This window comes from Lissotriton helveticus, chromosome 3_1 (assembly GCF_964261635.1).
Source record: "Lissotriton helveticus chromosome 3_1, aLisHel1.1, whole genome shotgun sequence".
In the NCBI taxonomy this organism is placed as follows: domain Eukaryota; kingdom Metazoa; phylum Chordata; class Amphibia; order Caudata; family Salamandridae; genus Lissotriton; species Lissotriton helveticus.
The window spans coordinates 70,697,602-70,725,323 of NC_136061.1; the positions used below are offsets into that span (position 1 = coordinate 70,697,602).

Sequence of the window (27,722 nt, forward strand, 5' to 3'; positions counted from 1 at the left end):
CCTTTTCAAAAATTTCTCAGAGGGAGAACCCCTTGCTTGTTACGCTCGCTCGACGCGGCACACACCAACGAAAATTTTACGCCTCACCACTTTCAAATGTCACCAGCCGCCCCTGGTAAATACACGGGTCGTTCTGCCTAGAATATGTTATAGAGTCGACAGAAAGAGAATACATATTCAAATTAACATAACCCAATACTTGGGGATTGTTTGCCTTGGCAGAAAATCCCCCAATAAAGGGTTATTCATGCGCATGGAAATTAGCGATGTAGATTCCCCTGACCAGACCAATACATTTTTTTCTGAGGCCCGTGAAAAAAGTAACTAGGGAAATCGCAGGCGCAACCCCCTGAACTCTAAAATTAACATTCACTTTATGCATCTCACCTTAAACCTGCAGTTATGGAGGGGGGGGGGGACCTTTGCTGGATTGAGTGAACTTCAAATGTGTATTGCTCGCTGTGTGCAAGAGTGGAAGGAAACTGCTCAATGTCAACATTTAGATTCATTCTCGATAACATGAACACTTACTTTTTTCGCTTGTAGTAGTGCGGCCTGGAAACATTGATACATTAATAACCAGCTCTATTTCCTTGATAAGCATCCAGTCTGAGTTTCCTATGATTCGCTGATATGAATGTAGCTGGTTAGATTTATTGAACTTAATGCAGAAACATTACCTAAAATCAGATGTAACCTTTGATCTCTGGCATAGTCCGTCCTTCATTTAATGGTACACAGCTTTCAAGTTTCTGCTATTGGTTTATTCCATTTTGGCTTTGGTTTGTAAATAAGACCTTATAAACCCCCCCCCCCCCACCCGCCCCCCCAAAATATATATATCCGCATCTTCACAGACTGGGGAGGTAGTTCGTTGTGTTTCTGCACCCGCTGCTAAAAAAATCTGTGAAATGAGCATACCGGCCTTATGCACAGATACCATCTGCATCTAATGTAAATTAATCACAACGGCTCCTTTACTTTTTTTCTACACCTAGATAACCTTACTAGTTGGATCTCTTGCTGGAAGGCTCAAACCAGGTCAGATCTAGACAGGGCCTACAGGGTTGGGAGAGTCAGTCACCTTTATAAGGTATAAGATTTCTCCACAGGATAGTGCCGCTGCACGCTCAGCCCGGAGATAGAAAAATTAGTCACAGGTCATGTAACTGAGTTTGCTCCAGAACTGCTGGCCTTTAAGTGTTACTGGTCTGCTGTGAAAAGGTCTCATTTTCCCCATAGACCAGTCTTCGTTGGGACAAAATATAGCTAGAGTTATGAGCATTACGACAGCTCTCCCTTAAAATGACTCTGTTATTTCTTAGTTGGGCTTGCTTAGATTTATAAATACACTCTCAATTACATGTAATGTTAACAATTATTATCTATTTTTAAACTGCTGAAAATTCGCATTTATTTGGTTATTAGCATCTTCTTTTTCAAAAATGTGGATTATGAATGTGGTTTTCTGTAGTCTCTGATTCAGCGACTTGAAGCGGCGTTTTCTTGAGGCGGTTTGTGGCCTGTGAGTTAGCTTTCTCCCCATGGGCCCAGTTCACCAGTGCTTGCACAGTGCTGATGTGGCCAGCCTTACAAGCGCAGTGCAGCGGCGGGTCCCTGTTGTTGTCCAGGGCATTCACGGCTGCCCCACTGCCTAGAAGAAGGTCAGTCAGGTCGCTGTGCCCATACTCCGCGGCAAGGTGCAACGGCGTTTTCCTCCAAACATTTTTCTCATCTACATTCCTGTTCTTTCCAGCCTGAAGAAGGGCCTGCACTATGTCGGTGCTTCCATTGATTGCTGCATAGTGCAGTGGGGTGCAACCATCCATGTCCTTCACAGAAACCCTCCCTTGGTGACTCAGCATTGCTAGAACAGCTTCCAGGTGCCCTCCCACAGCAGCGAGATGCAGCGGGGTCTTCCTCTCCTTATCTGCCGCGCTAGGGTCAGCTCTGGAAATACGTAGCAACTCCACCATGGCTGGATCCCCTACCTTAGCCGCAAAGTGGAACGGGGTCTGGGAGTGCTTATCCTTCAATCAATCAATCAATCATGGACATTTATAGAGCGCACTACTTACCCGGAGGGTCTCAAGGCGCTTGGGAGGGGGGGGGGGTGCTGCTACTGCTCCAACCGCCAGGTCTTGAGCTTCTTCCTGAAGGAAAGGTGGTCTTGGGTCAGGCGCAGGTCGGTTGGGAGGGAGTTCCAGGTCTTGGCGGCCAGGTGGGAGAAGGACCTTCCTCCTGTTGTCGTTCTTCGGATGCGGGGGACGGCGGCGAGGGCGTGACTGGCTTATCGGAGGTGGCGTTTGGGAGCGTAGAAGTTGATGCGGTTGTTGAGGTAGCTCGGGCCTTGGTCGTGTAGGGCTTTGTGTGCGTGGGTGAGGAGACGGAAGGTGATTCTCTTGTTGACGGCGTTCACCTTGGCCTTGTGATGGATCAGACGCCGGGCTGCATCAACACTGCCCCTCTGGCTGGCAACGTGCAGAGGGGTGAATATGTCCTTGGTGACAGAGTCAATGTTAGATCCAGCCGAGACTAAAACATCAACCAGTTCTGCTTTGTTATGAAAAGCTGTAACGTGAAGAGGGGGTTTGATCGCCTGGGCCGCCAATGTTGGCGTCAATCTTTTTCTGAAGGAGCATTTTGACCAGAAAAAGATCTCCTGTTTGAACTGCTAGGTGGAGAGCAGTGTTCGAGTTTGGTGTTCTCGCAGCCACGTCACATCGCGCCTGCACACTCTGACCACAGGACACAAGCACCAACAAAAAAGCTTTCACAATGTGACGTAAGACAAACGTGCTAACACAAGAGTGATATGACTCTGCATACCAACACAACGCATTTTTAAGTCCGCAAATACCATAACTCCACATTTTTATATAACGAAGCAATGACAACTAAAAATGTATTTTAACATGTAAAACTACATTTATCACGCATTGAGCAAGAGAAGTGCAGACAGGCTGAGAGGTAGAGAGACGGAGTAAAGAAGGGAAAAGGAGAGACACAGATAGGACTGCGACAAAGGAGTGGAAGCAAGACAGGCGAAGAGAACTGTAAACATAGAGAATGTGTAACAGAGAGAAAGGATAGAAGCATACCACGCTCCTTCTGGCCGGCGACCACAAAGCTGAAGCCATTAATCCAATAGTCTAACAAGGTCCTGCCTTTCGTTAGAATGGTGCAAATATCTGCGCACAATTGAAAAGGGCATTATCTGACCCGGAAATCTCTGAATTATGGAGTGATGCTTATGGGGCACAGATCAACCCTGCCAAAAAACTGAGGGGTGACCCTAAGAGCACAGCTGCCATCCAATCAGGGGTGGGATGCTTTGGTGTGCTGGTCTGGTTTCCTGGGTGCATTGGCTCAAGTTTTTTCCCATGTAATTGATTGGGTGTCTTGGTAAGTAGCTTTTATGTGAATGTCTGACTTATGACTGCGCATTCCTTTCAGTGTGCACTTGCTTCAGTTTACTTTTTGAGTCACTTGGTGCCTGCATGCTGAGGTGTACTCTTCTTCAGTTTAAATGTATGTGACTGGCCTGTTGACTAGCACCCTGCTTTCAAAGTGAAGGTTCACAGGTTCACACTTGCTTTTAAGGCATACATCACTGCGCGCTGCGCTTTGCAAACCAGGCGCCGCTTTATTTTTAAATATCCCCGTTTTCGTCATTTTAGTTGTAAAGTTAATTTGTTTTTCGCCCTCTTTTTAGCTCACCTGCCGCATTGCTTACACTATAACTTGTGCCCCCCACCGCGGTTTCAGCGGGCTGGCCATCGCGTTTAGGGCAACTTGGAGCGCCATCTTGGGGGTTGTGCGGGGACGTTTGAGACATTGGACGAGCACTCTAGCAGTCAGGCTGACTGGCTAGAGCCCTATAAAATCTTAGTGTGATGGCGCGCAGCGTGTGCGCCGAAGCATCGCCGGAGTCACGCCAGAGTCCAACCCGTCTGCGCCCGTCCGCGCTGAGGACGGGCTGGTCGGGCAGACGACTGGGATGGTCGCCGGGGTTCTCCCTCCTATCAGGTACTCCTGCCATGATTTGTTGAATCTCCATCCGACTAGGATGTCTTGCCATCATCAATTATGGCCAGAAGATTTTCTTAATTCACCCCCATGCGTCTGCTTTCTGACAGACCCCGCCGGGTCTGTTTCTTTCCCTGGCCCTATCTCGACCGCTAAAGGTGATACTACGGGCAGCTGCGCTTTAAGAGAACATGGATTCCTTCTAAACGCACGATCTATTATAAAACATAATGTTGCTTTTAAGGATTTTGTCCTAGATAGAAAACCCTCTTGGGTTTTTGTTACCGAAACCTGGGCCAAAGATTCTTCGGGCCCTGATCTGGTGGAAGCTGTCCCAGAAGGCTATACACTGGTTAGGCAGGATAGAGTAGGACGGATAGGGGGAGGGTTAGGCATTCTGTTCAAGGAGGGTCTTGTATGTCACACCATCACTTTAACTGACCCCCAGGATGCCTTTCAGGCCCTTTATTTCTCTTTAAATGGTCCTTTTGTGATTCCATTTACGGGTATCCTCATTTATAGACTCCCGGGGTCCAGAAAAGATTTTGGACAAAAGCTGCTCGGCATTTTAGAACCCTATTTCGGCTGTGAGCATCTAACGATTTTGGGGGACGTGAATTTCCATTTGGAGAATTTGGAGTCCACAGAAACCCTCTCCCTCCTTGATGCCTTATCTGCTTGTGGGCTACAACAGCGAGTAAAGGGGGCTACCCATCAGGCGGGTCATACGCTTGATAGAATTTTTTCGAATGAAGGGAGGCTGACTGTTAAAGACCCGTTTCCTCTCTCGTGGTCTGATCATTTTGCTGTCCCGATAGAGCTGACCTCTACTTCCTTGAATAGTAAATCAAAGGAGGGGAGTAAAATGGTATCTCGGAGAAATTTCAAAAATATTACTAATGATTCACTTGCCCTGAGGATCCCTAGTGAGGCCATTTTACGGGAGGAAGATGTAGGCAGGGCGGTATTTCAACTAGAAACCGCTGTCATAGTAGCAATAGAAGAGCTGGCCCCGGCCTCCATGCGTTACTGCGCCAGGAAAACGTCCGTCGGCCCCCTGGTTTTCTGAGTCGCTAAGGCTTCTTAGGCAGGGAGTCAGGAGACAGGAACGCCTTTGGCGGACTTCCAGGGACCTTAAGGATAAAATAGCTCATAAAACATCATTGAGGAGGTATAAGGCTGAGGTTATTAGAACCAAGCAGGAGTATTTCACAATCCGTACCACCTCCCTATCCTCCCCGAAAGAGCTTTTTAAAATCGTGGACTCTCTGACATCCCTGCAGATGCCTGACCCTGTTGTTGGGTCTCAACAGCTCTGCAACGACATTGCCCAATTTTTTCAATCTAAAATTGGTGACATTTATTCAGCGTTAGAGCTGCAGACGATCTCACTATCCACCCTTCCCCACTCCTTCTCCCCCCGCATTAGTGGCTGAGGTTTCTTCACAGGCTAGTCTGTGTAGCTTCCCTCCCCTCTCTTTATCTGACTTGGAGAGTCTGCTCAGTAGGATCAAGTCGGGCTCCCCGTTAGACCCCTGCCCTCTCAAGCTCCTAAAGCAGTGTAAGGAGACTCTGCTTCCGCCACTCTTGGAGATTATGAATAGGGCCATGAGGGACGGTATTTTTCCACCGCAGTGGAAGAGGGCAGTAGTGAAACCACTGCTGAAAAAACCTACGCTGGATCCTGGGGTGTTAAAAAACTTCCGCCCCATTTCCCTGCTCCCAGCCCCTGCAAAGATGCTGGAAATACATCTGAACCAGCATCTCTCAGCTTTCCTGGAAAACTCTGACCTTTTTGATCATTCGCATCATGGTTTCAGGAGGGGGCACAGTACGGAGTCTGCCCTCACCACTGTGCTCGATAACATCCGCACTAGGGTGGATAGGGGTCAGACTACCCTGCTTGTCCTCCTGGACCTTACAGCGGCGTTTGACACCCTCTCTCCCTCGGTATTAACATCTCGACTGAGGGAGATAGGGGTGGAGGGGTCTGCACTTGGCCTGCTGACCTCCTTTCTTGATCGGAGAGAACAGAGAGTTAAGCTGGGAGAGTTTCTATCTCCATCCCTTCCTGTGCACTGTGGGGTTCCTCAGGGGTCGGCATTAAGTCCGACCCTTTTCAACATCTATGTAACCCCACTGGCCAGGCTTATCAGATCTTTTGGGATGGAGGTAGTCTCCTATGCCGACGACACCCAGATTCTGGTGTCTCTCGCACAGTCTGTCACCCTGACTGCCTCCAATTTTAGATCTTGTATGGAGGCAGTCGCCCAATGGATGATTAACAATTCATTGAGGCTTAACGGCGAGAAGACGGAGATTCTGGTGTTTGGAGGGAAGGAGGAGATATGGTCGGCGGAATGGTGGCCCACCTCGATGGGAGCCTGCCCAGCACCTACGGGCCTAGCTAAGAATTTGGGTGTCTTGATTGACCGCCTGCTTAGTATGCAGCAGCAGGTAAATAGAACAATTGCTACCTGCTGGGGGGTTATCCACATTCTAAGGAAGATCAAACACTACCTGTCTCCGCAAGCGAGAAAGCAAGTTGTGGTAGCTCTCATTGGGTCGAGATTGGACTATTGTAATGCGCTGTATGCAGGGATCAACAAGGGCCTGCTGCAGCACTTACAAATGGTTCAGAACGCAGCTGCGAGGTTTGTCTTAGACCTGCCCAGACGTTCCTCAGCCACTGCTGCCAGGAAACTCCTTCAATGGCTTCCGATGGAGGATAGGATTCTTTTTAAAATTCTCTGCCTGACCTATGGAGCCTTGGCAAGAAATAGGCCGGGAGGAATTAGTGACCTTTTGGTCCCCTATAGCCCTTCCAGAAATGTACGCTCTGCCAAGAAGTCTCTGCTACGTACGCCCCGCATTAGGAGAGTTAAGTGGGGGGGCCTACCTTACACGCTTTTAGAAAGGCTTTGAAGACTCGTCTTTTTGCCAAAGCCTACCTGTAGTTTTGTTTCTGCCTTTTTGAGGACTTCTGTCTGTTAGGCGCCTTGATGCCTTCGGGTTTTAGTTGCGCATTATAAGTTGTTTTTCATTTCATTTCATTTCTTTAGTTTACTTTTGTATGGTTGACTGCATGCACTGTTTTGCTGGATGCATTGCTTTAAGTTACTACTTGATGCATTGCTTTCAGTTTGCTTTCAAGTAATTGCCTCTCATTTTCCTAATGCTTTGTGAAGGCTGTTTCCCAACTGCTGTGCAACTTCTTCTACTCTTAGAGCTGAGATATTCATGAAAGTCTTATAGTCTGAATTCAGCACCTGAGCGTAATAGGACGGAATGTATGAAGCTCTGTGGTTATACTGAATAAGCAGCTACCTATGTTATGCCATCTATTAATGTAATAACTGCACTTTCACAATTGCTTTATTAACCTTCCTCCCTTCTCAAATTTGCTTGAAAATGCACGATTTTTCATCTTTTTTTTCAAAATTTTCTTGGGGGTGGTAATCCCCCAAAACCACCCTTTTGGGGTTCGGGCTCGCTCGCTGCGCTCGCTCGCTACGGTGCTGTATGCAAATCACTTTGCGCCCCACCACTTTGAAATGTCACCCACCACCCCTGCTCAGCAGTAACTAGGATGCTGAGAAAGCACCAGCAGTGAGGCAAGCTAGTGGTATTATTGGTGGACAAAGTGTGTTTGATTTCTGCTACCCTGGCACGTGTGAATTGCCGTGCTTTTTATATCCTGATTGATTTATTGCAAAAAGAGGCCATCTGATTTCATCATCGTTAAATTGAAGTAGTCGTAGGATTTTTGGCTCTTGCACCCTTAACCAAGTTTGCTTATTAAAGAAACTATTTTTTTAAACAGTTACCAAGACCTCTCCATCTTCGAGGTTGGGAATTCTTTGTGTTGTTGGGCATCATGGTGCCAGGCGTTTTCTCCAAGACCACAGCTGCAAGGTTTGTCAGGAACTCCGAATGTGAGTATGCCATGGGTGGCGACCAATCAGGACTACAGATAAAGGATTATGATAAAAACTTCAAAAAGCATCTTTGATGTTCCTACGGCCCAATTTTGAAGATAGTCAGCACACACAACTGTCCGACCCATAGAAACAGATGGGAGCCCTGTGGCTTAGGGAGCTCCCCTTAGGCCACACAGCTCTTCCAATCCAGCTCGTCTGCAAGCCAGCTGGGAGCTGGACCACTGTGAAAACAGGAGCAGAAGGGCAAAAGCTCGTTTGATATAAATGTTCCGTATGAATACAGACTGTGAAAGCGGGGCCTCACGATCCTTGTGCTCTTCTGGTCTCTCCTGAGTATTAGGAAGGTCTCTGTGGTGCTCGGCACGTGTCTCGGGCTTCTTGGCTAACTAGGGCCTTCCATGTCAGCAAGGTCACCAGTAGCAGGCAGGCCAGCAGACGTCAGCAGTGGAGGGTTAGACTTACCAAGCAACAGAATGCCACCTTGCGCGGCACTATAATGCTTGGTAAATCTGGTGTAACACAGTGCAGCGGAAATCGCTGTCTTGCATTATTCTGAGCCAGGGAGGCGTTCCATGGGTGGAGTGTAGGTGTTCTCCCGCATTCAAGCTTGGATTTTGGAATATTTCCAGAGTTACCATGAGCGGTAGACATGGGAATGCGTAAAAATACAGTGCCTTCCCAACTGAGGTGTAACAAGGAGAAATACATATGTTTCTCCTAATTTTTTCTCTCTTTCTATGTGTTCTGCATTCTGCAAGACACATAGAAAGAGGAACAAGCCTAAGAGCACTGTTTTTGTACAGGAAGGTGTTCCTTCCTGTACAAAAACAATCCTGCCTACAACGCAGGCACCCTTGCACCGTTCCTTCCTGTACAAAAACAATCCTGCCTACAAAACAGGCACTCTTGCACTGTTCCTTCCTGTACAAAAACAATCCTGCCTACAAAACAGGCACTCTTGCACTGTTCCTTCCTGTACAAAAACAATCCTGCCTACAAAACAGGCACTCTTGCACTGTTCCTTCCTGTACAAAAACAATCCAGCCTACAACGCAGGCACCCTTGCACCGTTCCTTCCTGTAAAAAAAAATCCTGCCTACAAAACAGGCACTCTTGCACTGTTCCTTCCTGTACAAAAACAATCCAGCCTACAACGCAGGCACCCTTGCGATGTGCAAGGCAGCACATTGTGCGCCACCATAAGGAGAGTAGAGGGACGCGCTGTATAATGTTAATTATGACAATTCTGCCCTCTCCCTTTCACACAGCACAGTGCAGCAAGATGTCTCACTGTGCTGCTCTGTGTTGCGTTGCATGAAAGTTTGATAAATCTGGGCCCTTGTGCTTTCCTTCAGGATAGCCCTGGAAACAAGGAAGAGCAGTTGCAGAGAAATATGGGCTTAGATGGTACTCCTTTTGCAGCTTTTTTCCTCTTTTTTACAACCAAAAGCTTCACAAAACTAAATGTTTGCAGACAGTTATAGCCAACCCTAATGACACGTGCAACAGAAGTGTTTGCAAAGCATTTCCCTTACACCATAGGTCTTCAAACTATGCGCCGCATCCCTTCAGGGGGGGCGCGCACTTCACCCCACATTGTTGCTTCCAGGCGCGAGACGTGCATCTCAGCCCGGGCTGCTGCAGCTCCAGCTGCTGGGGGCTCGGCTGAGAGTGTCTAGAGTCACAAGTCTTTAAAGGCCAGAGGCATGACGATTTCGTGGGGGTGGCTAATTCTCATGGTCATGGAGATGCAGGGGCTCTAAGAAAGGGTGGAAAACAACAAAGCCTCATTAACGTGTAAATGATCTTTTAAAGACCTGTGAAGTACTCGTGTGCGGCTGGCAGCTCCAAAACTGTCTGTGCGTGTTGCACGGGAAGCTGACACAGAGGACAGGTGGAGGGGGGGGGGGAGCCATGCTGAAGCCTTTTGAGCCCATGGGCGTTGTGCGCCTGTTAAAAACTATGGGGCTTATTTACAAGCCCCTTGCGCCACTCTTACGTCATTTTTAAAATGGAAAAAGTGACACAAAAGTGGCGCAAGGGGCTTGTAAATCTGCCCCCATGTGCATATTTACATACCTTTGTAAACTGATTAAATAGGCTGTTTGTTTTCTGGTTCCAGTACCCTCTGTGCCCCCACTTTGCCTATTCCTTACATTTTCATTTTTACTGCCTTAATGTGAGAATGCATTTCATGAAAAGGAATATAAAGTAGGGTTACCAAAATAAAAATGCCAGCCATGTGCTGTTTAAGAGCCTGCAAATGCCTTGTCTTGACACTAAATAGGGTTATAAATAAAATAGTATGTATTCCTTTGTAATGTGATGTTTCAATCTTTGTTATCTTTAATTATAAGTCATAGATCATTCAGGCAGCCTTAGAACACAATTAGAAATGCTTTCTATGTATTTTTTCTGTTCCACGTGTGCACAGATCAGTTTTGAAAATAGGCTTTAGGGGTCTGCTTACTTTTCTACCTTCTGACCTTCTGGGACATCAATATAATGAGCTGGCAACCCAAATCGCAAGACTGGAAGTTTATTGCAGGATGAGCACAATATTTATGTCCTCCACACTCGATCCCTGGACCTTGAATAATGCCACAAAAGCAATAGTTTAACTTATATCTGAAACCCTATGCAAAGCCTCAATAACATTCTGAGTAACTTCAACTGTGTCCGGGAATGCACCCTGCATTCAGACAACTCACTCCTCATTCTTCACTTTCACACTCACCCTGCACTCACAGGGATCACAATGTACTCACACTGATCCCTATGCACTCAACCCACCCTCTCACCCTGTATTCACAGTGACCACACTGCACTTATGCCACTCACATTGAACTTACACCGTTCTCCCTCCACTTACCCTGCGGTCACATGAACACACCACACACTCTGCACTCATAGTGATCACTCTTCACTCACAACACTCTTGGGCTGTTCACCCTGTACCTCACCCTGCAGTCACACGAGTTCACCCTGTACCTCACCCTGCAGTCACACGAGTTCACCATGTACCTCACCCTGCAGTCACACGAGTTCACCATGTACCTCACCCTGCAGTCACAGGAGCACACTACTCACCCTGCTCATGCGACACTTCACTCACCTGTCCCTCTCACGTGTGTGATCAGTGTTAGGGCCAGTCCTGGCTGGGAATCTTGGTCCCCCCCCCCAAGTTCTGTCTAGTTGCGCCCCATGTTGCTTCCCACGTCAGAAGTACGTTTCACTGGAAGGAGTTTACAACGGTTACATCCTTCCTGACGATTCCATTCTCTGGCAGGTAAGAGTGAAGAACTTTTTGTAATTTTTTTTTTAAGCCTCGCTCCTTTCCCCTTCGTCCCAATACTAGTGGGAACGTTGGATACTTCAAGGAGGAGTGGATTTGGCATTAATGCCATAGGTGCTGCCTTTGGTTCGGGGGACCCAGGTTCGAGTACTGGGTTCAGCTCAACATCGTGTGATCCTGGGTAAAATCACTTAATTTACCAGTGACGTACGAATAATGAATTTGACCTTGATTAAAGTTGCTGGTGCTTGTTTAACATGTTCCAATCCCTAGAGCTGAGTCCACAAGTCAAATATAACAAATATTGTGAAGTGTGCCTACCATCTGTCCTCGCTTCTTTCGTAGACAAAATTTAAATGTTTTCTTGTGCAGCTATTTCTAAAGCTTTGGAAGGCGATCTTCTTTATAAGCCAACTATGCTAACACATCGACTCTTGATGCTACTAGAGAATAAAGATGTATATATCCTCTTGAATCACTTATATCACATGTGTATGATGTAAATGCCCTCTAGGCCTTCTTGGAAAACTGCGGCTGGCCTCCTACTGACATGGCTACACCTGGCCATGCTCCACATAATCATGGATTTTTCAATTGTGTCAGAAAGCATGTTTTGTGTAACTTCTTTTTCTCATATCTTGTTTAGGGGCAAGGATGTGGCACAACAGCCGGAGCTGATGACCGTGGAGCTGGGAAACCAGGTTCAATTCTTGATGTCTGCTCAACATCCTGTGATTCTGGCCAAATCACCTAATCTCCCTGTGCTTACAAAAAATGAATGTGTGCTTGTGTAATGTAAAAGATGCTCCTGTAAAGCGCTCCAATACCTTTAGGTCATGTTCACCCTATATAAAACTACAAAAAATATATTGCAAAATGTTGTGAGCACTCCCGTTTCCAGGCACTGCTCAAGGCTGGAAGTGGAGCACAAACTAAGGATGGCAGAAGCAAGAATCCATCCACACATTGTCTCTGTGGAGAAAAACATGTACTCTCAAACCTGTGTTTTGGGAGTGTTTTTGCTAATCTATCCTAAATGTTGTGTTTTATGTGAAAAATAAAGCACCAATGTAATTTTTTGGGCAAATTTATTTCTTGGAGACTTTTCATTTGAACTTTAGAATAAGCACATGCACTACAAAAACTTCAGTTTACTAAACACTCTTACTTTATGTAATATTATTTGCCCTATCTGCAGGAGAGAATGGCCATCAATGATGCAGAGTACCAGCTTCCAGAACTTTTTTGTCAGGTGGGGGGGGGCTCGACGTGTAAAAAGGTTTAGATGGGGGGGCTCGGCCGACTAAAGTTTGAAGACCTCTGCCTTACACAATACATTACACTGATTATGGGCAGTTATTGCACATTATGCCATCATTTTTGCATCCGAGCTATATAAAAAATAATAACCACTAACTATGTGCCCCAATTTTCTGGACTTAGTTTACTCAGGGGGTCAGTAGGCAGCTCAGTCGAATACAACCTCACACCCCAAAACATATGAATATGCTGGCACCAGCCATAGCTTATGTGCATGCCCAGGTGGGCTACTCTCCTAAATTATGGGGTGGACAGTTGAGGGTCTTCCCTGTCAGAGTCCACCACAAGCTGTTGCTGAGAAGTGCTCATTTCTAATTTGGGTGGTCCCTCAGGGTCAGGTGCCACACAAACACTTGTAGAAATACAAAAAGACAGAGGAACGTTGAGGGACAAAAGAAAAAGTGTCAGTGAAGGCAAAGCTGCACATGTTGTCGGGGCCTTTCATCCTTACAGTGTCCATGTAATAGTCCATACTGATCTAGCTCAGACTGACAAGACTGAGTGAATACAGAAATACTGGAGAGGGCTGATGGCTGTGAGGACCATGGGAGGATACCCCCTGGAGATGTGTGCCCAAGGAAGCGAGAATGAGAAAACTGTGAACTACAGCAGGGCAGGTATGAAGAAAAACTGTGGTGGGAAGTGTTTTGTAATATAACACGTCCAAAAAGTCCTAGGAAACATCTTTATAGTAGAAATGTTCTCTTTCTTTAAGTGACCATCTGTCATTTGTGCATCTGCCCAAACAGGTTGTGAAAATAAACAGTGTTTGGCCTTCAGGCGTCCAGCAGCCATGGAAGCGGCTTGAGTGGTGGGAGGTCTCTGTTTTTCAAATCACTGTCCCAAATGATATGCTACAGCCCTCAAAATGACTCGGTGCAAGAAAACTGCAGTTTTTAAATGTGCTTTCAGTTTTTATAAAGCTTCTTTGCAACGATTGCTTCAATGTGTTGCACCTGTAGCTCACATTTGCTCTGCCTCAAGGCGAAATTTAAATTACGTCAACGTTTTCTCATGAAATAATCTTTGTAACCTTCTTATTCACTGCAAAGCTCGAGACGCTTTGAGAAGCTTCAGAAATGTTGCTAAAAAAAACAACTAATTTTTGCACCCCCCCCCCCCCAACACCCGCCCAAGGCAATGGACGGTGCTTTGAAACAGCATGGGGTGTATGTTATAACATAACACACTGCAGCATGACATAACACGTGGCATCACAACTAGACATAAAACAGTTATTTTTAAGATAACATGGTCATTGGAGTGTTTAGAATAACTATTTTTTGGTTATTTCTAACCATAAAATGCATAGCAAAAATAAATACAATCATTAAAAACACGAAACACAATATTAAAATTGGGGAGTAAAGAGCAGATTTATACAAAACTAAAATCAGTCATCTAATGATACTATGACGCTAAGGGACGTAATCTATTTTGGGATTGGTCCATGTTCAGTGCTCCCAGGTTTACTGTCTCTTGTTTTGTGATGTAATACGGGTTAACGCTATACATGTTGCTGGGTGGGTGTTTAAAAAAACAGATATCTGGTGAGTCCATTATTTTATTTTTATTTTTTATTGGCCTTGGGGTGACTGGACTTTGTACTGAAATGTGTAGGTGTTGATCAGGTGAACGGAGTAGATTATTTACCAGGGTGGAAATTTCACTCCTCGGCATACCGGTGGAATGGAAGAGCCAACTAATGGCCGCTTGCCTGCAAGCACGCATTTCCAACTCCCAGAAGATTGGGTGAGAAGGCTCTTCCATTGGGCCATGACTTTTGGGCATGCGCACATGAGAGGACTTATTGACTCCGATTTGTAGCCGCATAATCGGCAATTTGTGTTTTGGTGCCCACCCTTCCATGTGGGGAGGAGATCTTTGACGTCAAATATGCCAAATGGAAAGAGCATAAAACTCTGTTTTAGAGCTGGATGGAAGGGCGCGTTGACATATGCCTGAGGCCTCAGGTTATTATAGGAGTGTATCACTGCCCCTGTGAGCCGCAGTTGTGCAAAAATGTTTTTATCTTGTTGAAATTACCGCTTTTTTGCTGTGAAACTGCTAATCTTGGCAAATGCAGCTTGATCCATCTTGCTGTCCCATGCTTCTTGTACCTCTAGGTCTACCAGAGCTTTCTCAAGATATCTGCCCCATGAGTTGTCTTGTTCTTTCGCTATTTGAGACTTTATCTCAATCCAACGTAGAATACTCAGTAGATTACTCAAGGTTCCACTCTCCAAGGCGTGAAGTCTCTAGCACAGTCTCACAAATGTGTTGATTCGTAGATATTTCTGGTTTTGGAGACCAAATTCAAAGTTTACCAGGGGGGAGAGGACGCTTTTGCAAGACTAAAGAGAGATTTATAGACCTTTGTTTGTACCTGATTTAAGATTGATATCTCCGTGCCATGCCATATTTCCAGCTCGTAGGTGAGGGCGGGTAAGAGTTGTGCCGCCATGATGGTCAAAACATGGCTATGTGACAGACCACTCAGTTTCTTTTTCAGAAGTTTTAAGGCGAATATGAAGGACTGGGCTTTTACTGGTAAGAAAAACCAAAGGTGGTGATGGACGGAGCGTTGACAATACAAACACTCACCCCCAGTCAACTGATCTGGGTTTAATCCATCACCGTTCTTTAGCTCACTCCGCCACCCCAGTTCAGACATGGCCATATGCAAATCAGTCTGACCCTGTGCCTCATGGGAACAGTCCAGCCCGAACTGCCAAGCCATGTCTTCCCTGGACCGGAATCAATCTTCCCAGGACCGGTTTCTGGCATTACAGCCGTCTTCAGCCGGGCTTGCTTGACTCCAGTGGCAAAGTGAGCAAGGGACTCATGTCTGAACATACCCTGCCAACTTAGGGCGACAGAGAAAAACCAAAGGTGGTGATGGACGGAGCGTTGACAATACAAACACTCACCCCCAGTCTACTGATCTGGGTTTAATACATCACTGTTCTTTAGCTCACTCCGCCACCCCAGTTCAGACATGGCCATATGCAAATCAGTCTGACCCTGTGCCTCATGGGAACAGTCCAGCCCGAACTGCCAAGCCATGTCTTCCCTGGACCGGAATCAAGCTTCCCAGGAACGGTTTCTGGCATTACAGCCGTGTTCAACCGGGCTTGCTTGACTCCAGTGGCAAAGTGAGCAAGGGACTCACGTCTGAGCATACCCTGCCAACTTAGGGCGAACAAAGAAAAACCAAAGGTGGTGATGGACGGAGCGTTGACAATACAAACACTCACCCCCAGTCAACTGATCTGGCTCACTCCGCCACCCCAGTTCAGACATGCATATAGCCATGTCTGAACTGGGGTGGCAGAGTGGGCTAAAGAACGGTGATGGATCAAACCCAGATCTTTTGACTGGGTGTGAGTGTTTGATTGGTTCTGATGCTCCGTCCATCACCACCCCCTTTTGTACCGCTTTGGCCGCCATAAGGGTGGCAGGGTATGCTCAGACGTGAGTCCCTTGCTCACTTTGCCACTGGATTCAAGCAAGCCGGGCTGAAGACGGCTTGAATGCCAGAAACCGGTCCTCGGAAGCTTGTTTCCAGTCCAGGGAAGGCATGGCTTGGCAGTTCGGGCTGGACTGTTCCCATGAGGCACAGGGTCGGACTGATTTGCATATAGCCATGTCTGAACTGGTGTGGCAGAGTGGGCTAAAGAAAGGTGATGGATCAAACCCAGATCTTTTGACTGGGTGTGAGTGTTTGATTGGTTCTGATGCTCCGTCCATCACCACCCCCTTTTGTACCGCTTTGGCCGCCATAAGTGTGGCAGGGTATGCTCAGATGTGAGTCCCTTGCTCACTTTGCCACTGGATTCAAGCAAGCCGGGCTGAAGACGGCTGGAATGCCAGAAAACGGTCCTCGGAAGCTTGTTTCCGGTCCAGGGAAGGCATGGCTTGGCAGTTCGGGCTGGACTGTTCCCATGAGGCACAGGGTCGGACTGATTTGCATATAGCTATGTCTGAACTGGGGTGGCAGAGTGTGCTAAAGAACAGTGATGGATCAAAGCCAGATCTTTTGACTGGGTGTGAGTGTTTGATTGGTTCTGATGCTCCGTCCATCACCACCCCCTTTTGTACCGCTTTGGCCGCCATAAGTGTGGCAGGGTATGCTCAGACGTGAGTCCCTTGCTCACTTTGCCACTGGATTCAAGCAAGCCGGGCTGAAGACGGCTGGAATGCCAGAAACCGGTCCTAGGAAGCTTGTTTCCGGTCCAGGGAAGGCATGGCTTGGCAGTTCGGGCTGGACTGTTCCCATGAGGCACAGGGTCGGACTGATTTGCATATAGCCATGTCTGAACTGGGGTGGCAGAGTGGGCTAAAGAACGGTGATGGATCAAACCCATATCTTTTGACTGGGTGTGAGTGTTTGATTGGTTCTGATGCTCCGTCCATCACCACCCCCTTTTGTACCGCTTTGGCCGCCATAAGTGTGGCAGGGTATGCTCAGACGTGAGTCCCTTGCTCACTTTGCCACTGGATTCAAGCAAACCGGGCTGAAGACGGCTGGAATGCCAGAAACCGGTCCTCGGAAGCTTGTTTCCGGTCCAGGGAAGGCATGGCTTGGCAGTTCGGGCTGGGCTGTTCCCATGAGGCACAGGGTCGGACTGATTTGCATATAGCCATGTCTGAACTGGGGTGGCAGAGTGGGCTAAAGAACAGTGATGGATCAAACCCAGATCTTTTGACTGGGTGTGAGTGTTTGATTGGTTCTGAAGCTCCGTCCATCACCACCCCCTTTTGTTCCGCTTTTACTGGTAAGATCATAGTGTGATTGATAAATGACAGTTGGCGCCCCAAGGTGATTCCCAGGTATTTATATGAGTTTATTGACACAACTTGCTCACCTTTAATGAATGCTGTTAGAGTGGTCGGCAATGGGCGGCTGCAGTGCATTGTTCGTGATTACCTTTTATCTCAGGACATACAAATAATCAGTCCTAAACACGGTGGCGCTCGGTGCAACAATCACTTTTAGCGCACCCACGTCCCATGACCGCCTCCACGGATTCTCTCCCTACCTCCCGTAAAAGTTCCCCTCAACTCTCCTATCATAAGATATTGCTAAACACACAGCCCCCTGTGGTCACAGCGCCCCCCTCCACAGGTCAGCGCTCAGTGCGGCCACACTAGTTGCACTGCCCTAAAGCCGGCCCTGGTCCTACAATAACCCCACCTATCCTACCTGTTTGTAAGCAGGTGACATTAAGTGCTAATTAATGTTCACTTTGAAGATGTTGAGCATCTTGACTTGAAAGTGCTTGACATAAGAAGAAGCAGGGTTGGGTATTTATATTATATTAAAGCAGGGGAAGCTTGCCATGCTATCAAACAACCAATAGAGACAAGGGTCTCTCATGAGATTTGAGATATGTTGCAGGCTTGACACAGACTGTAGCCCTCACAGAGAACATTAAAAGGCTGCTGGAGTGAGGGGAATTTGGGAGAGAGAATAAGACAATTCATTGTAAGCTGATTTACCCATCCACTACAACAGGTCACAGTGCAAGACGAAACCACAACAATTGTTTTCTTTACAGGAGAAGTGGTGCTCCCAAATGGCAAAATGTCATGTTCCATAAGATTCCTAAAATTCTTCCACCAGAGCTAGGTATAAAGAAGCCAGAGAGGTCAGATGGCAGAAGTGGGAACCTGGTGAGTGGGAGCTCGGCTGGCACGAGGGAGCCTGAGCAGTCAGGGAGGTTTGGGAGAGCCAGTGACGCCATGGTGATTTGGAAAAGTCTGAGAAGTTAGGACATTTGGAAGAGTCAGAAGACTCATGGAAATTTGAGCCAGTTTGGAAGTGCCAGGGAGATGCAGACGTCCTAGGGAAGAAGGAAGATTTAGTAGAGTCCTACCAGAATTATTTGGGAGAGCCTGGCTAGTCGGGGAGTTTGGGGAGATCCTGAGGCAGCACAAATATTTTGAAGACCCTAAAAAGTTAGGGAGATTTGGGAGAGTCTGTGGGAGTCAGGGAGATTAGAAGAAGGCATAGAAGAGCGCGAGGAGCCATGGAGTTACGAGACTGAGGAGTCAAACGGATTTGGAAAAGCTTGATAAATCAGGGAGATTTGGGACAGTCGGCAACGCCAGGGAGATTTTGGAGCACCTAAGATTAAGGGTCTTAAGAGGCGCCAAAGAGACCTGGAGGAGACTCAGGAGTCGAGAGAGTAAAAGAGTCTGAGAAGCCGCAGTGGTTGTGATTATTTTGGAAACAGTTCCAGGAGTCCCAGGGTAGACAGGGGGTATTGGTCTTGCACTGTGATCAGTGTCTTTGACCACTGGTGTCCCGAGCTTTACTTCACGACTGAGCTAATAACTGAGTGCAAATTAAACCGCTTCAGGGTTTTACTCACAGGGTAGCAAAGTTGAGCATTCCAAGGCTTACTCTGAGAGGTGGTGTGAGGGAGGAGCTCAGAACGCAAGGGAACTTGTAATAACAGTCAATAGACTCAATGTCCAGCTGGGTCCATTACTTTAAAGCTCTAAGTACTTTAGTTCTATCATACAACAAAATACTGTACCTAGCAGTTCAGAGAGAAGATTACTAATACACACAGTCTAGGTATCATTTACTGTGCAGAGAAAAACTAGACATTGTCTGATCAGCTACTCCGCTGCTATTGTATTGTAATAAGGTACATTGCAGCGCATACTCTCAGTGCAAAAAGTGGGCCTTTAGCACTCTTCCAGGAAATCAACTTTTAGCTGGGTCCACCCTAGATTTGCATCTATCCCTTCCACCCAAAGTTAATTCTAGGTAGTGATTGAGTGGAACGTAACACAGGTTTTACAAGTTCACAGCTCTCTCCTCCTTGCCTCGCTTGGGCACAGTACCTTCAGGGGAACATTTACTATTAATTCACACTACGCGGTGCTGCAAGGGAAAGTGCTATGCTGCATTGCGTGAAAGGAAGACAGCTGAAATGCCCCATATGTATAAAGACATGGATTATTCCTGCTCTCTCTTTGCACTGAGGCACTGTGTGCTGCCTGGCGCCATCGCAGGCACCCTTGCTCCATAGTGCAAAGGTGAGATTGTTTTGGCGCTGGAAGGGAGACCTTCCAGCACAAACCAGTCCTTAGAGGCGTATTCTTCTTTTTATGTGTGCTGAAGAATGCAACACACGTGCAAAGAGGAAGTAACGAGGAGAAATAAAGATAATTCTCCCTGTTATGCCTCTGGGAGGTAGATGCAACATTTTGGCGCAAACCCAGGTTTACAAGTCTTTGCAAATCTGGGTTTGCATTAAAACCATAGGAATGCCCGTGCTCCACTCATGTAACATGTATCCGACACAAAGAAACTCAAGACAGAGGTGTGCTGAGGGGCGGGGGAGGGGTAGTAAACTCCAGCATGCGGGCCGAACGGAGTTAACTAAATAAATAAAACGAATTACATTGCGCGCGCACTGCAACGCCAAATGGCGATGCAGCGCACGCAATGTAATTCTTTTATTTATTCATTTATTTACTTAACTCCGTTCGGCCGTATGCCAGAGTTTACTACACCCCGCCCAGTCCCTCCCCCACCCCACCGCCCCGCAGCACTCCCTCGAGGAGCTGCCACTGCCTACCAGTGCTGGCCTTTACTCAGATAGTGCGCTGGGCATGGACGGACAGACATACGGCGGCTTTGCTGATGGTAGTGAATTAAATGAGGCAGCAGTACCCGAAAACAAATATCCCCACACCTTCCTCAGCGCACCTCAATCACCGATAGCTTAGCTACCTCCTGCAGATTATAAGTTTTGTTGATGTGTGTCAGCAGGGGTCAGAGGGTGAAAGGAGGGCAAGGAAGGAGGCTGAAGGCAGGGGTAAGGTAGGGGTATAGCTTGGGCGGATGGGGTGTTAGCCCCCCCAATAAACATATTTTCTAATAAATAGTTGGATACAGGTGCTTTCAGTAGGGTATTGTGAGTTGTCAGTCGGATTTCAGCAAGAATTGTGACATACACAGAGACAAAAATGCACACACTCCCTCCCTCTCTAGTTTGAAAGTCCGCTAAATATTGGTTATTTTACAAAATATTGTGTTTTTTCGCTAGGACTCCTATCAATCTACATTCCTCCCCCTCCACAGCCCCTTAGGCACCTCTCATGCACGCTGCTTATATTTAAACATTATATGCCAGTATGATTGTCTGAAAATCTGTAGCTCTCCTCCCAACCCGCCCCTGATTTTACTGACCAAGCTACGCCCCGGGCTAAAGGGGCCTTAAAAACAAAAAACATCGCCTCCGGTATAATAATGAAGGACTGAAATCACTTTAAACTGGTGAAGCACACAGAAACGAACAGGCAGGGACAAGGACAAGGCTGCAGCAAGATGAGAAGGGCGCTGCTGTTGGCATAACCTAATGCACACAGCTCCAGGCGCCCCTCAGAATATTGGCGGCCTGGGTCCAGCTCACCCATGCTAAAGGGCGGCCCTGGCGCCCACCTTTTGCGGAAGAAGTAAGAAATCTATAAAAAATAAACACCTTCCTCCCCTGGATGCTGGTACGTGTAGGAGCGACCATCGATGGATTCTTTACTTAATTCAGAAACCACCCCCCTCCAGAAATAGAGAATGTACTGTTCTGTCCAGGAAACTGCATGCTTGTTTGATTGAACAACAACAGATTGGAACCTCACACTGGGCATCAAGCTAACCCACCAGAGTACACACTGCATCTGCACACATTCACAACTATGCATGCTTGCATTCCACTACAAGGCTGAGCGCTTCGAAGCCACACACGTGGCAGCAGGGTGCTGCACGAGTCATGTAAGAATCACAGAAAAAAACACAGAACAGTATACAATAACATAAACAAGTAAAAAATACCACGTCATGGTGTGATATAATGTAACTGCATAGCATATCTCAAACTTACAACGGCATACAATAACATAGCATACCCTAGCAGCATAACAGTATGAAACATGGTGTGGAATGTCCAATCACAGCCTAGCATCTCACATGTGGAGAAGTGTGGCTCACTGGTTAGAGGAGGCAGACCCTGAAGCAGAGGTCAGACCCGGGACCAGGGTTCAATTCCTGACGCGGCAGGGTCTTGAGTCACACTCTGCAACTCTGGGCAATAGCTTGCGTAATCTCCACTACGGCCCCCCGCGGCGGGATGGGTGGCTTTCACCTTGGGGATGCCCAGAACGGGTTATATCACAGGGAAAAAGCCAGGACGGGTTCCCAAAGCAAGCGCCTTGAAACCTTGCGGTGATAAGGCGCTATATAAGAACCTTTGACATGACATGACATGACATGTGAGCCCTGAAGGATATAACATGACATGGCTTCGTGCAACCACATAACAGCAGAAAATAGTGCTCAGCATGACCACAGAGCTAGCCATGACCAAGAACAGAATCCAACTAACATGACGTAACATACAACATGAACCAGAGCAGCATCACTTGACACTACATATCAAACCATAGCACTGTGGTTTGCAAACATGCTGCCACAGCAGGCGCCATGTCCCCTGTCAGTGTGAGGCCTCTCTATAAATCACCACATGCGTGTGGCTAGCACCGCCAGAGCTGACTGTGTCCCGGTCACTGAGCTCTGCAACTCAGCTATGGCTTTTTCCTCCCCATAGCGCCTTGATGCCGTGCAGGTGGCAGAGTGGTGCCTCATAACTAAGGCTCCCTGTTTTCCGTTTTTACTGATTTGTACAGATAAATACAGACAGAAACCGTTTATATTCCTATCTGTATTTATTTTTAAATGTGGATAAAAACGGAAATTTGGATTTTTGGGGGAGAGATTCTACATGCTGTCAGTCATGACTGCCAGGGCAATAGCTGTGCTGATTGACAGATAAGGGGTTAAAAAAAGAATGGAATGTTAGTAAAGAGGCTGCAACAGCAGTAGATGTGCACAACCTTGATACTAATATGTTCATGTTTTCTTAGACGTGCATTGGTCTGTGGGTGTTCCTATCACTGGAACCTATAGGGGTTTAAGCATGCATGCACATTGATTGGATACATAAATGTGGGAAAATACTAGCTTCAACTTCATTTATTCACAAAACCCCAAATAAATATGGATAAATAATGATAACATTAGCCAAACAAATATGGATAAATACAGACGGAAATGTAAAAAAAAAAAAAAAAAAAAAAAAAGGGAAACCTAGAGCCCTACTCATAACCCACTGACCAGATAGGATGTACGAGAGATCGTCAAAGAAAAGGGCAGACCACAAGTGAGAAGCTTTCTAAGAAACTCGTAGTCTCTCGCGCCAACATGCCCCCTTCAACAAAGCCCCACAAGATTCAAAGTAACTGTCATTTCCTACCGAGGCTACGGAGGCTCCGATGGGTCATGCCTGCCCGGACAGGACCGACTGCTGCTCCCGGGAGCTCCGGCCCCTGGACCAGTGAAGGAGGAAGTGAGCACTGCCTGCAGCCGGCGGCTCCTGCTGAGTGCGAAGGGAGCTGGTTGTTCCTGTTCAGACGTCAGTGAGATGTCAAGGCAGAGAGAGGGGAGCCACACCTTGGATCAGACACTGCGTGCGGTGCACAGGCACACACAGGCCGCATAACTGAGAGGCGAGCAGGCCTGCACGGAAGGCATGCCTGCTCTGCCCCGCTGTGCAGTACACACACACCTGAGAGGTAAACAAGCCTGCTTGGAAGACATGCCTGCTTCCCATAAGCAAGTTACAGGCCGCCAAAGAGGTAAACAGGCCTGCATGGAAGACATGCCTGCACTGCCCACGTGTGCAGGCCCATGCCTGAGAGGTAAACAGGCCTGCATGGAAGACATGCCTGCACTGCCCCCGTGTGCAGGCCCCATGCCTGAGAGGTAAACATGCCTGTTTGAAAGGCATGCCTGCGCTGCACGTCATAAACAGGCAACTGATTGAGAGGTAACCTGCCTATATGCAATGCGTGCCTTCTCCCCAAGTGGAGGACACATACCTGGAAGGTAAACAGACCTATAAAGAAGGCGTGTCCGCCACCTATCTGAGAGGTAAACAAACATGCCTAAAAGACATGGCTGTGCTGCACCCATGTACAGGCATCATACCTCGGGCTGAGAGGTATACAAACCGAAGACATGCCTGTGCTGCACCCATGTACAGGCAACAAACCTCAGGCTGGGAGGTACACAAACCTGTCTGGAAGACATGCCTGTGCTGCACCCATGTACAGGCAACATACCTCAGGCTGGGAGGTAAACAGACCTGTCTGTAAGACATGCCTGTGCTGCACCCATGTAGAGGCAACACACCTCAGGCTGAGAGGTAAACAAACCTGTCTGGAAGACATGCCTGTGAGTACCCATGTACAGGCAACATACCTCAGGCGGAGAGGTAAACAAACCAATGACATGCTTGTGCTGTGCACATGTACAGGCAACATACCTCAGGCTGAGAGGTAAATAAACCAAAGACATGCATGTGCTGCACCCATGTACAGGCAACATACCTCAGGCTGAGAGGTACACATACCTGTCTGGAAGACATGCCTGTGCTGCACCCATGTACAGGCAACATACCTCAGGCTGAGAGGTAAACAAACCTGTCTGTAAGACATGCCTGTGCTGCACCCATGTAGAGGCAACACACCTCAGGCTGAGAGGTAAACAAACCTGTCTGGAAGACATGCCTGTGAGTACCCATGTACAGGCAACATACCTCAGGCGGAGAGGTAAACAAACCAATGACATGCTTGTGCTGCACCCATCTACAGGCAACATACCTCAGGCTGAGAGGTAAATAAACCAAAGACATGCCTGTGCTGCACCCATGTACAGCCAACATACCTCAGGCTGAGAGGTAAACAAACCTGTCTGGAAGACATGCTTGTGCTGCACCCATGTACCTGCAACATACCTCAGGCTGAGAGGTAAACAAACCAAAGACATGCCTGTGCTGTGCACATGTACAGGCAACATACCTCAGGCTGAGAGGTAAACAAACCTGTCTGGAAGACATGCCTGTGGGCACCCATGTACAGGCAACATACCTCAGGCTGAGAGGTAAACAAACCGAAGACATGCTTGTGCTGCACCCATGTACAGGCAACATACCTCGGGCTGAGAGGTAAACAAACCGAAGACATGGCTGTGCTGCACCCATGTACAGGCAACATACCTCAGGCTGAGAGGTAAATAAACCAAAGACACGCCTGTGCTGCACCCATGTACAGGCAATGTACCTCAGGCTGAGAGGTAAACAAACCGAAGACATGGCTGTGCTGCACCCATGTACAGGCAACATACCTCAGGCTGAGAGGTAAACAAACCGAAGACATGGCTGTGCTGCACCTATGTACAGGCAACATACCTCAGGCTGAGAGGTAAACAAACTGAAAACATGGTGTGCTGTGCACATGTACAGGCAACATACCTCAGGCTGAGAGGTAAACAAACCGAAGACATGCTTGTGCTGCACCCATGTACAGGCAACATAGCTCAGGCTGAGAGGTAAACAAACCGAAGACATGGCTGTGCTGCACCCATGTACAGGCAACATACCTCAGGCTGAGAGGTAAACAAACCGAAGACATGCCTGTGACCACCCATGTACAGGCATCATACCTCGGGCTGAGAGGTATACAAACCAAAGACATGCCTGTTAGCACCCATGTACAGGCAACATACCTCAGGCTGAGAGGTAAACAAACCGAAGACATGCCTGTGAGTACCCATGTACAGGCAACATACCTTAGGCTAGGCTGAGAGCTAAACAAACTTGTATTTGAATTTAAAATTTGAATTTAAAAACATTTATACAGCGCTCGCATACCCAGCGGTTTCATGGCGCTAGTGGTGATCAGTGGACAACAGCAACTGAAGAGTTAGGTCAGGTAAGCTTGTGTAAACAAAAAGGTTTTAAGATCTTTTCGGAATAGAGGGTAAGAGGGTGAAGTGCGTAAAGTAACAGGGAGAGAATTCCAAAAGGTTGGAGCCAGGACAGCGAATCTCGCTCCGCCAGCCCTCTGCTTTTTAAAGCGGGGGATGGTGAGGAGGGCCAAGTGGGCTGAGCGAAGTTCTCTGCCTGGACAGTATGGCTTGATGAGGGAGCAGATGAACTCGGGAGCGGTGCCCGATCTGGCCTGGTACACAAGGCAGCCGAGTTTGAACAAGGCACGCTCTCTAACAGGAAGCCAGTGCAGTGTTTTGAGTAGTGGAGTGACCCGATGGTATCTGGGTAGGCCATGGATCAGGCGAGCCGCCTGGTTCTGCACCAGTTGTAGACGGTGAGTCAAGTATGCAGGAGCTCCGTTATAGACTATGTTTCCATAGTCTATACGGGATAGTACCATGGCTAGCATAATGATTTTAAGGGCTGAGGGAGTGATAAAGCGGGAGACCTTTCGGATTACCCTAAGGGAGAAAAAACATGAAGACACCACCGAACTGACTTGTGGGTGAACAGTAAGTTGGGGGTTAAGAAAAATTCCCAGGGTTTTTACTTTGGCCACAGGGAGTGGGGGGGTTCCGAGGGAGGGGGGCCAAAAGGAAGGGGACCACGGACTGCAGCCACCCCCGGTCAAGACCAATTCGGTCTCATCCGGATTGAGTTTGAGGTGGCTGCAGCTCATCCAATCTTGAATGAGGGTCATGATAGTTTGGACGTTCAAAGCAGATGAGGGTGAGTGAGACAGATTGAAGATTAACTGGAGGTCATCCGCGTAATTAAACACGGTGACCTCCAGTTGCTGCAACATAAAAATGAGGGGAGAAATATAAAGGTTGAACAAAAGAGGGGAAAGTGATGAGCCCTGGGGGACCCCGCATTCTACTTTTCGAAAGGCCGCCGTAAAATCGGCCAACCGGACGGCCTGAGTCCTCCCAGCAAGGAAAGACTTCAGCCAGGAGAAGGCTAAGCCTTCTATACCCGCCGCCCAGACACGGTTGAGGAGGAAGGTATGGTCCACCGTGTCAAAGGCGGCGGATAGATCTAAGAGGATCAGGGCTTGCGGAAGGTTGATGTCGATACCTTCACGCAGCTTGTCCATGACTGAAATGACCACCTTTTCTGTAGAATGCAGGGGACGGAAACCAGCTTGGCAGGGAGAGAGGCAGTGATTTGCCTCAATGTGGGTGCTTAATGTAGTGGTAACGTGAGTTTCAAGCACTTTTGCAAGGTAGGGGAGGAGTGAGATGGGGCGATAGTTAGAGGAAAGGAAGGGATCGGCGTCCAATTTTTTTAGGATTGGGATGACCGTCGCCGCTTTGTGTGGACTGGGAACATAACCAAGAGTAAGTGAGGCATTAAGAAGGGTGAGAGGGGGGATAGGGCAAGCTACGTAAGCTGCCTTAAGAATACTAGCAGGGGCAAAATCCAGGGGAGAGCCTGATTTGATCCGGTGTAGCAGAGGGGGGAGAGTATCGATTGTTAAGGGTGGGATACTAGTCAGCTTAGCGGTGGTGGGCGAAAGGGAAGGGTCAACAAAGGTAGAGGGGGGCGGGGGGATGTTGAGTTTGATTTTGACAACTTTGTCAATAAAGAACTCGTTGAGCGAGTCACAGAGGGATTGGGACGGGGGAATGGTGGCCGTGGCTCTGGAGGATGAGGCAAGCTCATGAACGGTGGAGAAGATTTCCTTCGACTGTGACTCCGCGACCATTATCCTGTTGGTGTAATATTCAGTTTTTGCTTCCAGGATGCTTTTTTTATAGGTCTGCAAGATGGCCAAGTAGATTGTTTTTTGGGCAGGGTCGTAGGTTCTTCTCCAGGTACGTTCAGCCCTTCTTGCAGCTAGTTTTTTTTCTTTGAGATCAGAAGTGAACCAACGGTTAGCTGCGTGGGTCCGCTTAACTGAGAGCCGCTTGAGGGGGGCAAATTCATCGCCTGCCGCCGTGAGCCAGTTGTTAATAGCGGCCAGCTGCGAGACGACTGGTAGGTCGGATAAGACAGGACAGGTCTTGGTCAGGGATGAACAAAAGGAGGGCATGTCGATCTTTCCCCATTTCCGAACCCAGGTGTTTTTTGGTAGGGGAGGTTTAAGTAGAGGTGCAAGGGTAAGGGAAAGCGTGATGGTAAAATGATCCGACCATGAGCAGGGGGATATGGTAGGAGGTGTGGAGGGAATGTTCAGTGTCCAAATTTGATCGAGCGCATGACCATGTGAGTGGGTGGAACTATGGATGA

The 27,722-nt window shown here is 47.7% G+C and overlaps 1 protein-coding gene and 1 pseudogene across 1 annotated transcript in view; both read right to left on the reverse strand.

Annotated features, from left to right (window-relative positions):
• Positions 1 to 27,722, reverse strand: part of RUFY4 (RUN and FYVE domain containing 4) — a 435,544-nt gene that overhangs the window by 161,033 nt on the left and 246,789 nt on the right. The window lies entirely within an intron of this gene.
• On the reverse strand, positions 1,414 to 27,525 carry LOC144822627 (uncharacterized; annotated as a pseudogene).